Genomic DNA, 14095 nt, shown 5'->3' with positions numbered 1-14095 from the left:
GAAAAATCTTGTAAGTCTTTTCCTCCTATAATATAATCAGAAAGTTATTCAGGCTAATTTTTGGATAAATTATTATCTCTAGCTGAAAGGAATATTGTACACAAACTTTTTCTTTGGTAACTTTTCCCATGAAATCTTAAATATTTATGCATATAATTTGGTGATTTTGCTCTTATTTATATATTTTTCTCCCTAGTGACACTTGCAAAATCTTGCTTACCCAACTCCTAAAGTCCACACCACTAGTAAACCCTCCAACCTCTGTTCTTGGGCCAAGTGTTCTTCCTTTGTTACCAGGTCTACACAATTAATGGCTTTATCATATGAAGTAATTCAGTTACTCAGCAAAACAAATGATATACACTTTTAGAAATAGCTCTAGAAAGTAAACTTGAACCTAAAAGTGTTTAGTGAGAGGAAATTTCTGTTTGTCTTTAATTAAAAGAAACTGTATGGAAATGTAAGCTTAGGATGCATTAATCAGAGAAGCTGGCGTCGCACTGTGTTCTTCTTTTTTATTTGGCATAGATTGCATGGGTGCTCATTAAATAATTTGGCTGAAATAACTCTTGTGATATTTCTTGTTAAATTTTTGCATCTATTCAGACTACAACTCTGAAAAGTGAAAAAATTTAATCTTTAGGGTTGAAGTTTTGAGCCATTTATTGTAACTGAAAATCTTTATTATGGAAATACATATTCATCATAATATTTGCTTGCCTCATTGTTGGGGAAGAAATGTATATTATGAGATTATATATAATTTCAATAAGAAACTAGTACACATGTAGCACATTTATAGCTGGTAAGTAGATACTTGTACTTAATGCCTTTGAATTTTAACAACTTTGTCTCTGCTCACTATGTCTGTGAATTTGCTAACTTTGGTATTGTTTTAAATACACGTGTTTAATACACTTTTGAAGGAGAAAATCTGCATGTCTAGAGGCTTGGTAGGGTACACTCACATCTCAAAGGGAGCCTGATCTTTAGAGATAGCATATTTGGATAATCAAGGCCAAGGAAAAGGGATTTCCCCCTTCACTTTTATTTTTTGGTTCATATAGATCAAACCATGTTTCTTTGGCCTATATCAGGTGGTGTAAACTTGGCCATAGGTTTGGTTTGGGTCCCGTAATATTTGTAATTATGAGAGGACAGGACTGAATTAACTTAATTGTAGAGTTTTACCCAGTGTCTTCACCAACCTCCTAATAAAGTAATATGAAATTCAGTAAGTTATGCCAAGTGGGACAGTGCTTCACTCACATAAGCTTCCTAAACGTGATATATTCTTATGGCGCTTCTCCAGAGTGTAGAAGAAACACATTTATCTAGGTGATTAGTATTCTTTCTGTCTGCCAGATTTAAGGATTGTTTGGAAATATTGTTAGAATGGAAATCAACATTTGTTGCTACACAGGGTTGGGCATTCCAGGCAGACTCCGGTCGTTTTTAACGGTGTTGCTCTCATGTCCACTTACGTCACATCTGCCGTGACAGTGACAGGTTTCAGTAACACAGCTGCCATCAGAGTGATAAGCTTGTGAGCGAAGCCTTTGGGAAAGTAATAAAGTCATTTCTGGTCCCATCTCAAAGGACATTATTGAAAATGTCTTTAAAAGTGATCAAGATAACACCCATGAGGCTGTGTAACGTTTGGGTGTTTAAAGTTATTAACAATCTGCAGTTGAGTCCATTTCAAGCTGAAAGGTGGCTCTTGCACAAACTCCCTTTTAAACACCATAGCTGGTTCAAAGTTTTAGGAAAATATAAACATCAGAAATTAATACTCAATTTCAATAGTCAGTAGTCAATAGAAAGTTCTAGGGCAGAAGATACTTCTAAGTTTGTAGCTGCCCCGATCAGATTTAAAACTTGAACATGGCAGTGCTTTGCATTTTGTAATATCTTATGAGGGCCTCGTGATTTATTTTGTGAATAGTATCTGTTAGCTGTAGTACAGGTCCAGTTTTAAAAATCTCGAATAAATTTACGATAACTATATTAACAAATTGCAAGGTCTCACATTGACCTCCAGGACATTAGGAAATCAAATTTAAAACGTTGCATTGTCTGTTACTCAATGCAGTGCACTGAGGACAGCGTGTGACTTGTGTACTGGGAATGATGCAATCGCTAAATATTCTAGTGTGAGTTAAGGTTGATTAAATGATCGTCTTTAACTCTGCTCCTCCTGGGGCTTTTTGAACTCTTGTTTTTCAGGTGATATTCCATGCTGTATTTATTGTTCTTCTAAAAAGGTGTTCTCTTTGGGGCAAGACAACATAAAAGCTCTCTTGGATTCTGGATGGAGATCAGCAACCTTATGCGCAGAATGTAAACATATACTGAGTTACTGCAAACTGACCCTCCTAAAAAAAAAAACAAAAACAAACCTGAGGAGTGAAATATAGATGCAGAAACTAGAAACCAGTCTACAAAGTGATAGATTTATTAAAAACTTTTAAACATTTTTTCCCCCCCTGGAATGAATTTTCTGTGAAAACTAAGGCATTTTTCTACTCATCTGGAATCAGTTTTTACCCCATTAGCAGGAAATAGTGAATATATATTCAATACAAATAGAGTTCGCTTTATGAGACAAAGAATTTGCACTCTATAAGTAGATGTGTACAATAAAAGACTCTTTTTGCTGTTCTTAAATAGCATTGTGAAGGAAGGATAGCAGTCAGATCAGTAGATATCATTATTCAGGTAACTTTCAATGGTGTGATTCCCCCTCCCCACCTCCCCACCCCTACGCCCCGCCCCCAGCCATAAATCCAAAGTACGGAGAATTTTTAACCTAACCTGTTGGGAAATATTTTAGTGCAGCCTTTAATATATTGGTAAAATTAAATGTTCCCTGTGCTGGGTCTTGGTGGTGATAGCGTGTGGGGCTAGGGTAGGACTCTCTTTTCTATTTTCTTTTGATCTTAAAGTTACATAACTGTGCATTCAGCTCAACTTGTGTTATTGCAGTAGGAAGATGTGTAGGTGGAAAGATATTCTAAAGGGAGGTTAAAGCTACCTTCCCTGACAAGAAGAAATTCAAGTGAACAAATAAAAATAGACTCAACGAATCATAGAATGTTACAGCCGTAGGGGACCTGAAGTTTCATTTAACCCAAATTTAAGCTTCAGGGTCCTAGATAGCACTTACATTCTGGACTTGTGAATGGGACATTTCCACATTTAAAAGTTAAATTTATTAATGTCTACACTTGTTTACCGTGATGTATTTGTGGCTATTTTTTTATATTGCTAATGGGAACATTCTGTATTATTGCTTGCTTTATTTGTCTGAATGCTTGTGTATGCCTGTTAGTCCACTAATATTCTCACATGTGCAAACATACAAGAGAAAATGGCAATCCAGTATTGTACAACGGAGAGAGTTATAGTGCAATAAGACTGGATTAATTGTGCTTTTGGCAGTCACGTTGCTGGAAGGGTCATATTTTACAGTTTTAGACTACCCCACATGCATCCCCAAGTTGGTATAGCATTGCGGAGTGTCTCATTAGACATACAATCTGCCTGCTATTCTGTCCTGACATATAAAATGGATGTCGTTGAACTGGCATCTAGAAAGCGTTGGTAGCACTACAGATTTGATCACTCATTCCAAACATGGGAATTGCAAAACACCTTTCTTTAAATATTTTCTCTTCATGGTGCAACTCGGGAGGGCCAAATTCCAGCCTTAAATAAAGTTTCAAGCTGACCGGGTGACAGAAATGGCAGGGTAATAAAACTTTTGGTCAAGAAACTGTTGCCTGCACTGTATTTGAGATTAGACCGTGCGTTTGTGACTATTCTGGTGGGCTCCTTGTTTCTGTATAGTACACACCCATCCTTGCATCCGGGAGAATAGTGGAGGTAGTGGCGAGTTTCACCTTTGATTTCTTTTTCTAGAGATAGTCCTCTTGAGACTTCCTAGAGCCTAATCAGTATTCTTTTGTTGATGATAATCTACTTAAATGATATCCTATCATCAGAATCCCTTGATAGACTTATCTTTGCACAGTTCTTTCTTCCTGGCTTCAAAAAGTGTTTTTTTCCCCCTTAAATCATTTTTCTAATGGAAATTACATATAAACATGCAGGACAGAATCTATAGTTGCGGCAGGAAACCTACGTAGTAGGGCTGGTTTTGATACACAGTCCACCCTATTGGCAACTATGGCCACTTTGTAGGGCACTTCGTATAATAATGTGTAGGGTACAAAAAGAGACCTCTGCTGTGATTTCTTTGATTTATATTTTTTGCATTGGAACTGTAGATTTTTTTTTTTTTGGTTGGAATTTATTTGAGATGATTAAAGACATTTTGCAGAGTACTCAAATATAGGTGAAAGAATTTCAAGTTTGCTCATTTTGGCATAATTTTACAACAAAAGTGTTACTGTTGGATCTGGGCATGTGATGGCTGAATGAGTGTTTCAATGAAATGACATAAGTCTGTATAATTTGGAGGGTAATGATGCCTTAGAACAAGAATAAATCTGGAGCGATGGAAAGGCTCCATATTCTAGATGAATGCGTGCTTCCTCTTATGGGTCTGAAAAATAAAATTAAATTTTTATTTATACGAGTCCACTGGGGAAAAAAGCTACATGGACTGGGTTTATGATATATTTCAGAACAGGAATATTAGCCTTAACCTCTTTCCTCACATTGCATATGATATTTAATCCATCATCTTTGTTTTAAACAAACAATACGCAAGCTGTTGCTGGCATTGGTATAAAGCTGATGGTCCATCTGGAGAGCAGGAATATAGATCAGGAAAATAAGAGAATTGAAATTGGGTGCAAGGGCAGATTTGCATGTGCAAAACCTTTTCTGTTTTACCAGCTTTTTATCAAATTATTTAATACTAGGCAAAACAGATTCCTTTTTGTTGAATCTGAGTGCCTTACTGGAAGAAGAGTTGCTTCAGTGTTGAAAGAAGGACCGTTGAGCTTCGAGAGACAATAAAATCCTAAGCCATTCCTGGCACTTTTCTTTTAGCACGAGAGAGTCCATGTGGAAGAGGAGACCGAGCCCCACTGGGGGATTTAGTTCTTGTTCTGGCTGTGTGATCCTTGGCCAGTCATTTTAGCTTCTTGACCTTCAGTGTCCTTTGATCCCACTTAATTCAGCAACCGTTTATTGGGGCAACTGTGAGAATTTTCTCTGAGCCAGCCATTCTGCGAGGCATTATGGATCCAAAGAGGAATAAGCCTGGGTCTCACTCAAGAGGCTTTAGGTCTTGCAGTGGAGACAGACCTTACAACCGAACAATGGAGTGAGTGTTGTATAAATGGGAGGAAGGGGAGATTTATTCTGTCCAGAACACACAAGCAGATGTGTATTACGAATCCTTCACAGGGCTTTTCTATTTTGACCAGGCGAGGAGCAGACATTCCAGGTATCTGAATGGTGAGAGGTTCAGAACAAATTATCAACAAAGTTCTCTCCAGTTCCTCGTGTATAGCGTTATCAATGTAAAATTCTTTGAATAGCTTTCCACTGATGAGTTACTTGCTGAAGAGTGTTGATTGTCATAGTTGGAAGAGAGGAATAATGAAAGAAACAATGATTTTTCTTTAGTTATAAAATTGGGGCTGGATGGGAGGAGGCAGCCAGTTTTTGTTTATTTTCCTCTCTCTCTCATTTTAGTTATCACCCTTTTTGACAAAGCACCTTGCGTGGAGGGTGGCAAGCTCTCTCGTAGGGGCCTTCCTCCTTCCTTGCAGAGAGCCGCGCGGATGGAACCGCTGTAACCTGGCCTCCCTCCACGGGAGGAGGGAATCCAGGTGGCCGTGTTCAGATGTGTGTGTGCAGCGAGGCTTCTGAAATGACAGCAGAGCCCCGCGGCTTCCAAAGCAGCTGTGACTCTGGATCGCGCCCACCATTTCTGCTTCTCACCACGAAAGGAGTGAATCTCTGCCGCCTTAGAAGGCGTGGAGCCTGGGACTTTTCTTCCTCCTGAAAAATTTTTATTTGATTTTTACATTTTTTTTTGAGTGGTGGATGACGATATCTTGACAGAAGAGAAGATTTCCTCCTTTTAAACTACGCTGATGAACGATCTTCTGTAAAGTCACGGGTTAGGAAGAAAACTAGAATACCTCCTTTTTTGTTGTTGTTTATGAATGCCAATAATGTATTCACATGTGACATTTGAGCTGGCATTTTTTTTTTCCTCTCCTAAGATGACAGTAGCTTTCGCCGAGGTTGTATCCTAAAGCAAAGTCAGAATAACCCTTTGCTTCTGTACCCCTTGGTAGTTCTATTTTACCCTCTTGCCTTTTTCTCTTAGACCTTATGGTGTTTCCTAACCCTCAGACTGTTTTGAAAGGCTTTGATTAAAATATGCTGATAAAAGAATTTGATAACCCAAGTTAGGGACGACAAGGCTATCTGGAGAAGACCGAATGATTTGGCAGCCTAACAAATTCTATTCAGAGCACACAAAGAGATCCTGGAATGTTTTATAGGGACTCGTGTTTGGGGAATGGTATGAACTCAGGTTACCTGCAGAATATGGTGTCATATGGAAGCATTTAAGAGCTTATGGAAAATTCTTTGAAATAAAGTGGAATGAGCCAGCAAGCATATAATACCTAAGAAGAAAAATAGGAGCATTCATTCTGTTTTTCAGGTGGCTGCTCAAGGAAGGGAGAAGGACAAAAGTAAATTATTTTCAACATGATACACATAATGTAGAAAAGATATCACCTAAGAACAGTTTTGCTAACCAAACCCTAGACTTAAAAGGATATTAGAGGCCATCACGTCTAATGGCCTTCCTCTGTAAGAAACTCCTGTCTGATGCCCCCAAGAGCCTCTGCTTAAATACTTCCAGAGAAAAGCAAGAGAGAGGGGGAGTGGGGAAGAAGGTTTCAGGCACTCATGTTGAAAACCCAATATCTGCAACATAGTGTAGTAGATACTTTCTCACTGTCTCAGTTGACTTTGTGTAGGTTTTATAAATTCCGGTTTACAGATGAGGAAACTAAGTTATATAAACATAAGGCGACTTGCCTGAGCTCATGTGTCTAGCTTAAGGCAAAACTGAGATTAGAACCTAGTTCTGTCTTCTTGCACTGCTCTAACCTGCCCCTCCCCAGATAGAAGAGCTCCCTTACTCACTGGGCAGCCTCTTCCGTCTTAATGCACATTGTTTGAAAATGCTTTCTTTTATTTAGTTGAAATCTGCCTCTGATTAACATCTCTCCTTGGTCTCCATTTCACCTCAGGAACATCACAGAGTTGATGGAATTTTTTTCGTCATTCAGGTATGTTAACAACCACTGCTGCCCAGATGGTCTCTTCCATCTTGTACGTAGTTGATTTTTTTTTTTTTAATGAACACACACACACACACACACACACAAAATGTCCTCTTGCTGACTGCACTGTACCGTCCAACATATGGAGCTCTTTTTGAACCCTAGGGATCTAGACTCAAAGATGAATGTTAGCAGACATCTTAGTTTCATTCCAGTGTGCCTGACTCACCAATCAGTTGTTAATATGCCATCATACAGGTCATTAATACAAATAATGAACAGGACGAACAGGCTCGGTTAATTTATGGTCTGTGTATTAGTTCCTGAAATTGCATGCTGCCTATGAATTTTTCTGAGGAGAAAGTTGGTAACAATTGTCAAGATTTTAAATGATCCCATTGTCTTAAAAAGTTAAGAACTACTCAAAAAAAAAAAAAAAAAAAAAAATAACTACTCAAAATAGAGAACTTCCTCTAGGTTGAATTAATAACTAACCTCTTTGAGGAGGGCTTCCCAAGAGACCGTAAATTCATAAAACCATCATCCGACCATTTACTTTGTCCGACAGACATGGGAAATTGTCTCATAAGATGCCTGGCTAAAATAAAGTTTGCCGTGTTTTTTGCCTTCTCTTGATACTCCTGGACATTGAAAAAGAATAATTATGCCCTTAAAAATGGAAAGGAGACTGTAATGTTTTGGTAGGAAGTGAGCCTTTTTTTTTTAAGTGAGCCTTTTTACCTTTAAAAGGTAAAAAGTATAAATCTTTTAGAATTTGCATTTATTTTCCATTTTTATTTGTTTTTATTTATAAGCCTAAGTACTCTTCACCAAAACCTTGCCCTTTACTTCTGCAGAAACCTTGAAAACAGGTGGGATATTGAAGAATATCCTGCCTACACCTGACTCTTAGCTGCTGTTGAGTAGCTATTGGCGTCCTCAGTAGCCTGGAAGCTCCTTCAGGGCAAGGGCCTTAGCAAGGCCTTGACTCCCATGCATGAAGCCCAATCAATGTCTGGCAAATTTTAAACCCTGAAGATTTCTGAACTGAATGGAATGATTGAGATGAAACTGCCTGTTATGTATTGTTTTAGTATCGGGTTGTTTAGTCAACCTTATTTCATGTGCCTTTATTTTGGGTGAATGAGTTAAAAATGTAGTTGTACTGAGCACCTAATTAATTTAATAAATAATGAAGAGGAAGAATAATGGGCCATAATGAGTTGTGATCTGCAGGGATGAGAAGAGCCCAGTTACAAATGAGGAGCTTTATTATGTGTGAAATAAAAAATATGTAGCTGAAGTGGAAGTGTTGATGAGCATAACCCCCTCATATGTTGCTGTTTAAAATGGGCATTGCCTGCATGAAACGGATGCTGATAATTTTACATATGTAAAAAGAGAGTTTTCAATATCTAGACTTCAGAGAAGTTAGTTAATACAACCCCCTACTATTTATAGATAAGGAAACTCAGGTCCTGATGAGAAAGTGGCTTTCCTAGGGTTGCACACTCAAAGCAGGAGTACTCGTTCCTATAAACAGTGCTGCCTACCTGCCTCATGCTTTTTTTCTTTTTTAAATCTTCTAACTGTTGAACGTGTAAGATTAGGTAAAGGTCATTTCTGGACTATGTAAGTAGCTTAGTTGTCCCAGCTGTTGTGGTCTGTTCAGTTCCTGTCCAACTTTTTGCGACCCCGTGGACTGTAGCCCACCAGGCTCCTCTGTGCATGGAATTTTCCAGATGAGAATACTGGAATGGGTTGCCATTTCCTAATCCAGAACATCTTCCCAACCCAGGGATTGAACCCATGTCTTTGGCGTCTCCTGCCCTGGGAGGCAGATTCTTTACCATTGAGCTACCTGGGAAGCCCAGTTCGCCCCAGGAGTAGTTCATGTCTACCATTATCTAGGGCTTCCCTGGTGGCTCAGAAGGCAAAGAACCTGCCTGCAGTGCAGGAGACCTGGTTTCCATCCCTGGGCTGAGAAGATCCTCTGGAGAAGGGAATGGCTACCTACTCCAGTATTCTTGCCTGGAGAATTCCATGGACAGAGGAACCTGGCGGATCTGTGGGGTTGCAAAGAGTTGGGCATGACTGAGTGACTAACACTTTTGACTTTCACCTTTATCTAGTGGAGTAAGAGCAAGCATCCACACAATTTGGGTTTAAGTTCCTGTGCAAGTGAAATATACCCACAGAAAGACAACAGTCACATTTTTTCATCTGAAGTTTTGAGTTCTTTGTGGTATTTCACATTAGGGACAATTTTCAAGGGAAGTTTAGATACTGAATACGTGAAAGACATCATCTAATAAAGCTAAGAATGGTGAGAGACGTTCAGAGCCCAGCTATCCCTTCTTACAAACTGTCTCTTGGCGGGGGGTGGCGGGGGGTGTCCCATAAGAATTAGAATCCTGGCTTGGTAGACAAGGGAACTGACCCAGGGTAATGGTTCTTAAGTTATGATGAACCGTTGTTGACTCTTCTCTAAAAAGTCAGTGTTTTGCTTCAAGCATACAGCCTAGACTCTAACTTTTGTGATGCTCCCAGAATGACTGCTCGGTAATTACCTCTACTCTGTATTAAAACAAAGTTCTTGATGTTGAGGTAGGGAGAAGAGGAAAGACCAATACATTTCCAACTTGCTCAGGCTGCATTTAGTTATGTTTCAGACTGCTAGTGAAATAAGAAAGGTTCATGATTTTAAAGGCATCACAGATGCCAAATGTATGATGCAGACATATGTTACCTTACTCTCTTAGAGCAGTGGATAAACAGGCATACTCATTGCCCTGTAACTTTCAGATCTTCTGTAACCTTTTTAAACAAAGTGGAAGAAGTTGCTTCTTGTACCCAAGGGAAGAGAAAGTTAATGAATAGAAAGACAGAATTTACCTAGGAAAACAGTGGAATTAAGCTCTGGACAAAGCACGCATCAGTGATGCATAACATTTTTGTTAATTGGGTCTTAACAGGTTTCTGACTCATGTGGTAATCATTGTAGAAGTGGGTCATGCTAGACCATGCCAGTGGCATATCTCTCAGCTATTAGAACTCTCTACCACTTGTGCATGTACACCTGAGTTTCTGGAGGCGTACATTTCTATAGCTTAATTTAGGTTCCACATACACTTCAGTGGTTAAACCTGAGCTAGACTCAAAGAGTTTGTTTCCATTAAGAAAATGAATCTTTTATGTGGACCAAGGTCAGGTGAGTTAATTTGTTTGCTTTTATTGGAATAACTTTTCCCATTCCAATTCATCACTTAATTTTAAGTGGTTCTACTAAAATACCCATTAAAGTCCCTTACATTTCTCACAGACTAGAGCTATGACAGGTTCATACAACTTTTTTTTTTTCAAAGTACAAAGGTAGCTTTTCCAGTCATCAACCTAGTCTTCCTTGTCTATAATTTCCCAACAACGAGGGAACATTTTATATAATAGCAGTATGAACCTTAATTGCAAACAGACCAAATGAAGTCTTCAGGAGAAACAAAATTAATTAAAATATGAAAATGCTCTCAACAGTGATAAACATTTCTTTTAAGAAAGTAATATGACTCCCTGCACCACCCCCCCACCAACAAATTATCCTTTTTCTGCCCACTTCACTGTCTTCCCCGCTGATGCATTTTCCAGCAACTCAAATTCAACTCCTGCTAGTAAAGTAACTAAATGTGATGTTATCGCTCTAATTAGTGGTGACAAAAGATCAATTAATGTTATAATTAAAAACAGTGTCTAGATCTGTTGTTTGTGGTGAACAAATTTGACAATTACTTTGTTCGTTGACATCGATGTGTTGAATTTCTTCCCTAGATTTTCAGGGGATGCATTTTAGTGCTGATGTGCACATTTAACTGTGGGCAGTAGGAACAAGGCAAGCGTATTAGGGGAAGAATAGGGCCCCTAATGTCGAAGCTAGAGCCATATTTTAACATACTTGACACCTTTCCTTGGTGCCTGGTGCTATATCAGCAACTTGTACTCACTGGGTCTGGAGCCTCATGCTTTTAATATTTTATCACTAAATGCTTAAGTGTTTATGTTGCAAAAAGAAAAGGGGGAAAAAAAAAGATTCCCACTTGGACTCTTAGACCACATGAACAGGACAATATGTGATAACTATGTCATTGATGATTTTGGTCCCATGTATGGCAATGACTTTTAAGTTGATGGGGTGGAGTAGTGAGTGTGTGATTTTCACAAATCTAGTTGGATTTTTTTCTGATAGGGAGCAAGCTGTTTTTCATACATTGAAGCCTGGGAAAGCTATGTTACTGTAGAAGGAGTAACTGTAGCTCTTTTCTGAGTTGTTGCCAAGCAGATGTAGACTTTTGGAATGTGCCCAGAAAACTTCTACAGCTGATACATTGGTGACTTGTTCCTACTTCTGGCTTTACTGGCACCTATTTCAATAGCAGAGGAACACAATTTCATGTCTGTAGGTCACAATTTTATACATTTGTTTGGAAGCAACTAACTGTAGGTAAGTCTATTGATAGAAACGAAGTGAACCTAGTTTGCTTTTCAACAATAGCAGTAAGATATGACCAGCTTCGGTTATGTCATTTTGGAAACATAGCCAAAAATCAAGAAGATCCGTCTAAAAAGTTGTCTGAGAGATTAGCACTGAATGTCAAATAAGGCAATCCAGTACAATTACTAAAAGAATCTCACCTTTGAACTGCATCTCACACATGTCTCATGCTTATTGGATCTACCTGGATAACACTTGGTTTGATTTTAAATTCTTAAATTCGTGGCTTCCACCGTCATTGTGTGGTGTTCCTTCCATGGTTTTAATGTTGTAAAGGCTCTTAGAAATGGGGAAATAGCAACAGTATCAAGTTGACAAATTTGTCAAAAATGAGCCTTTTTAAAATAGTTGCTTTAACAATGTCATGTTAATTTCTTGCTGTACAGCAAAGCGAATCAATTATACATATACAGATGTCCACTGTTTTTTAGGTTTCCTTCCCATTTAGGTCACCACGGAGCACTGAGTAGAGATCCCCGTGCTATACACTATGTTCTCATTCAGTTCGGTTCAGTTCAGCCGCTCAGTTGTGTCCGACTCTTTGCGACCCCATGGACTGCAGCACTCCAGGCTTCCCTGTCCGTCACCAACTCCCGGAGCTTATTCAGACTCATGTCCTTGGAGTCGGTAATGCCATCCAGCCATCTCATCCTCTGTGTCCCCTTCTCCCCCCATTAGTTACCTGTATTATAAATAGTAGTGTATATATGTTAATATCAACCTCCCAACTCATCCCCCACCCCTTTCTTCCCTCCAGAGATTGTCATACAGAGTGAAATAAGTCAGAAAAGCAAATACTGTGTAATATCATTTACATGTGGAATCAAGAAATGAGCCTTTTCTGTAACATAAGCTCAGAACAGCAGAGGCCAATACCACCATCTCAGACAACTTCAGGCAATTGAAATCTTGTAAACCTCGAAGGTAGTGTATTTTTGGCCTGTCCCCCATAAGAGGAGGAGGCCAGTTGGAATCCATTGACTAACTGTCGCTGGCTAAAAAGACAATTAAACAAGCAGAGAAGGGAAGAACAAAGAACCCAGTCTGTTCATCTTTTAGAAGGAGTTGGAAGATGAGGAGTAATACAACACTTTAGATGTGTATGTTAAAAATTTACAACAAATCATAGATCATACTAAAGGATTACTGAAGTTTAGAACATGGCTGAGGGTATAGATGTCAGATTTTCTTACACAATAGTGAGCCTTTTGTTTCAGAGTTCACTCTTGGCAAGAAACTCGCTACCTCTGTGTTAATTTCCTGTCGATCTTTCATTCAGCAACAGAACTAGAGATGGGGAGCAGACACCCCCCACCCCAGGCTTTTTAAGACTGTGCTTTGTGTAGATTAAAAAGAAGAAAGAACAAACTTTTCCCAAACAAGATATCCATGTGCTTTCTTTAAGATCCTGTGTTTGTGCCTAAAATGATCCTCAGAAAAATCCCTCTCCATAATTTTGAACCTCTCCTTTTTCTAAAGACTTTTATAGCCATTTTTTTTCTTCCCAGCATGTGAACAAACGTGTAACTCGAATAGACGTTACTTTGCTATTTACTTAGATTGTTTTAAAAGGCTAGCTGTGTGGAGGAATGAGGAAGGAAGGGATGTGGGAGTGGCTGAGGTTTATTTGTTCTGTGCTGACCTAATGAGTGCAGTTCTTAAAAAAATAATAAATATTTATATGTGATCTTAATTTTTAATGAGTCTCATAAACGGGCTGGTATAGAAAAGGGTATGAAAAGCCATGTATATTAAACTTTACATATTGTAAATATGTGCATATGTACACTGGAAAGTTTTAGGAGAGAAAGGATATTATTGGTCTTGTTCACTGTTTTTTTCCCTAGTATCTGGAAGAGTGCTTGAAACATAACTGGCACTTAGTAAATGAGTTTGAGTAGAGTTTTAAGAGATGAATGTAAATAGGCATCGTGTAGTGGGATGACGTTAGATAATTCAGAAGACCTGGAGTCTGCTTCCAGCGCCGCCGTCGACAAAGTACGACGTGAAGTTGCTTAATTTCTTAATGGAATCACTTAATTTCTTTGCTCCTCCATTTCTTAAAAATTGGAAATAATAGTTGCCGCCCTCCTTGCCTTTACGTTTGCTTTTTTTTAAAATAATGATTAAATGATATCTAAAGGATATAAAAATGCTTTGGAAACTACAGAGTGATTTAAAGACGTGTGTGTGTGTGTGTGTGTGTGTGTGTGTGTGTGTGTGTGTGTACACGTACAGAAAATCCTTTATCTCTTGCTTCTCAATT

The 14095-nt window shown here is 38.7% G+C and overlaps 1 protein-coding gene across 4 annotated transcripts in view; it reads left to right on the top strand.

The window, feature by feature from the left end:
* Nucleotides 1–14095, top strand: part of NFIA (nuclear factor I A) — a 399012-nt gene that overhangs the window by 40891 nt on the left and 344026 nt on the right. Inside the window, exon 3 of one of the 4 annotated variants that reach the window (XM_070780245.1) lies at nucleotides 1–14095. This exon is cut by the window's left edge and continues 15734 nt beyond it; it is cut by the window's right edge and continues 123371 nt beyond it. The exons of the other annotated variants lie outside the window; for them this stretch is intronic. The gene's annotated coding sequence lies outside the window, so the exon portion shown is untranslated. 4 annotated transcript variants of the gene reach the window in all.

Source organism: Bos indicus, chromosome 3 (genome assembly GCF_029378745.1).
Source record: "Bos indicus isolate NIAB-ARS_2022 breed Sahiwal x Tharparkar chromosome 3, NIAB-ARS_B.indTharparkar_mat_pri_1.0, whole genome shotgun sequence".
Taxonomy (NCBI): domain Eukaryota; kingdom Metazoa; phylum Chordata; class Mammalia; order Artiodactyla; family Bovidae; genus Bos; species Bos indicus.
The sequence above is the reverse complement of the archived record's forward strand: the minus strand, read 5'-3'. Positions and strand labels throughout refer to the sequence as shown.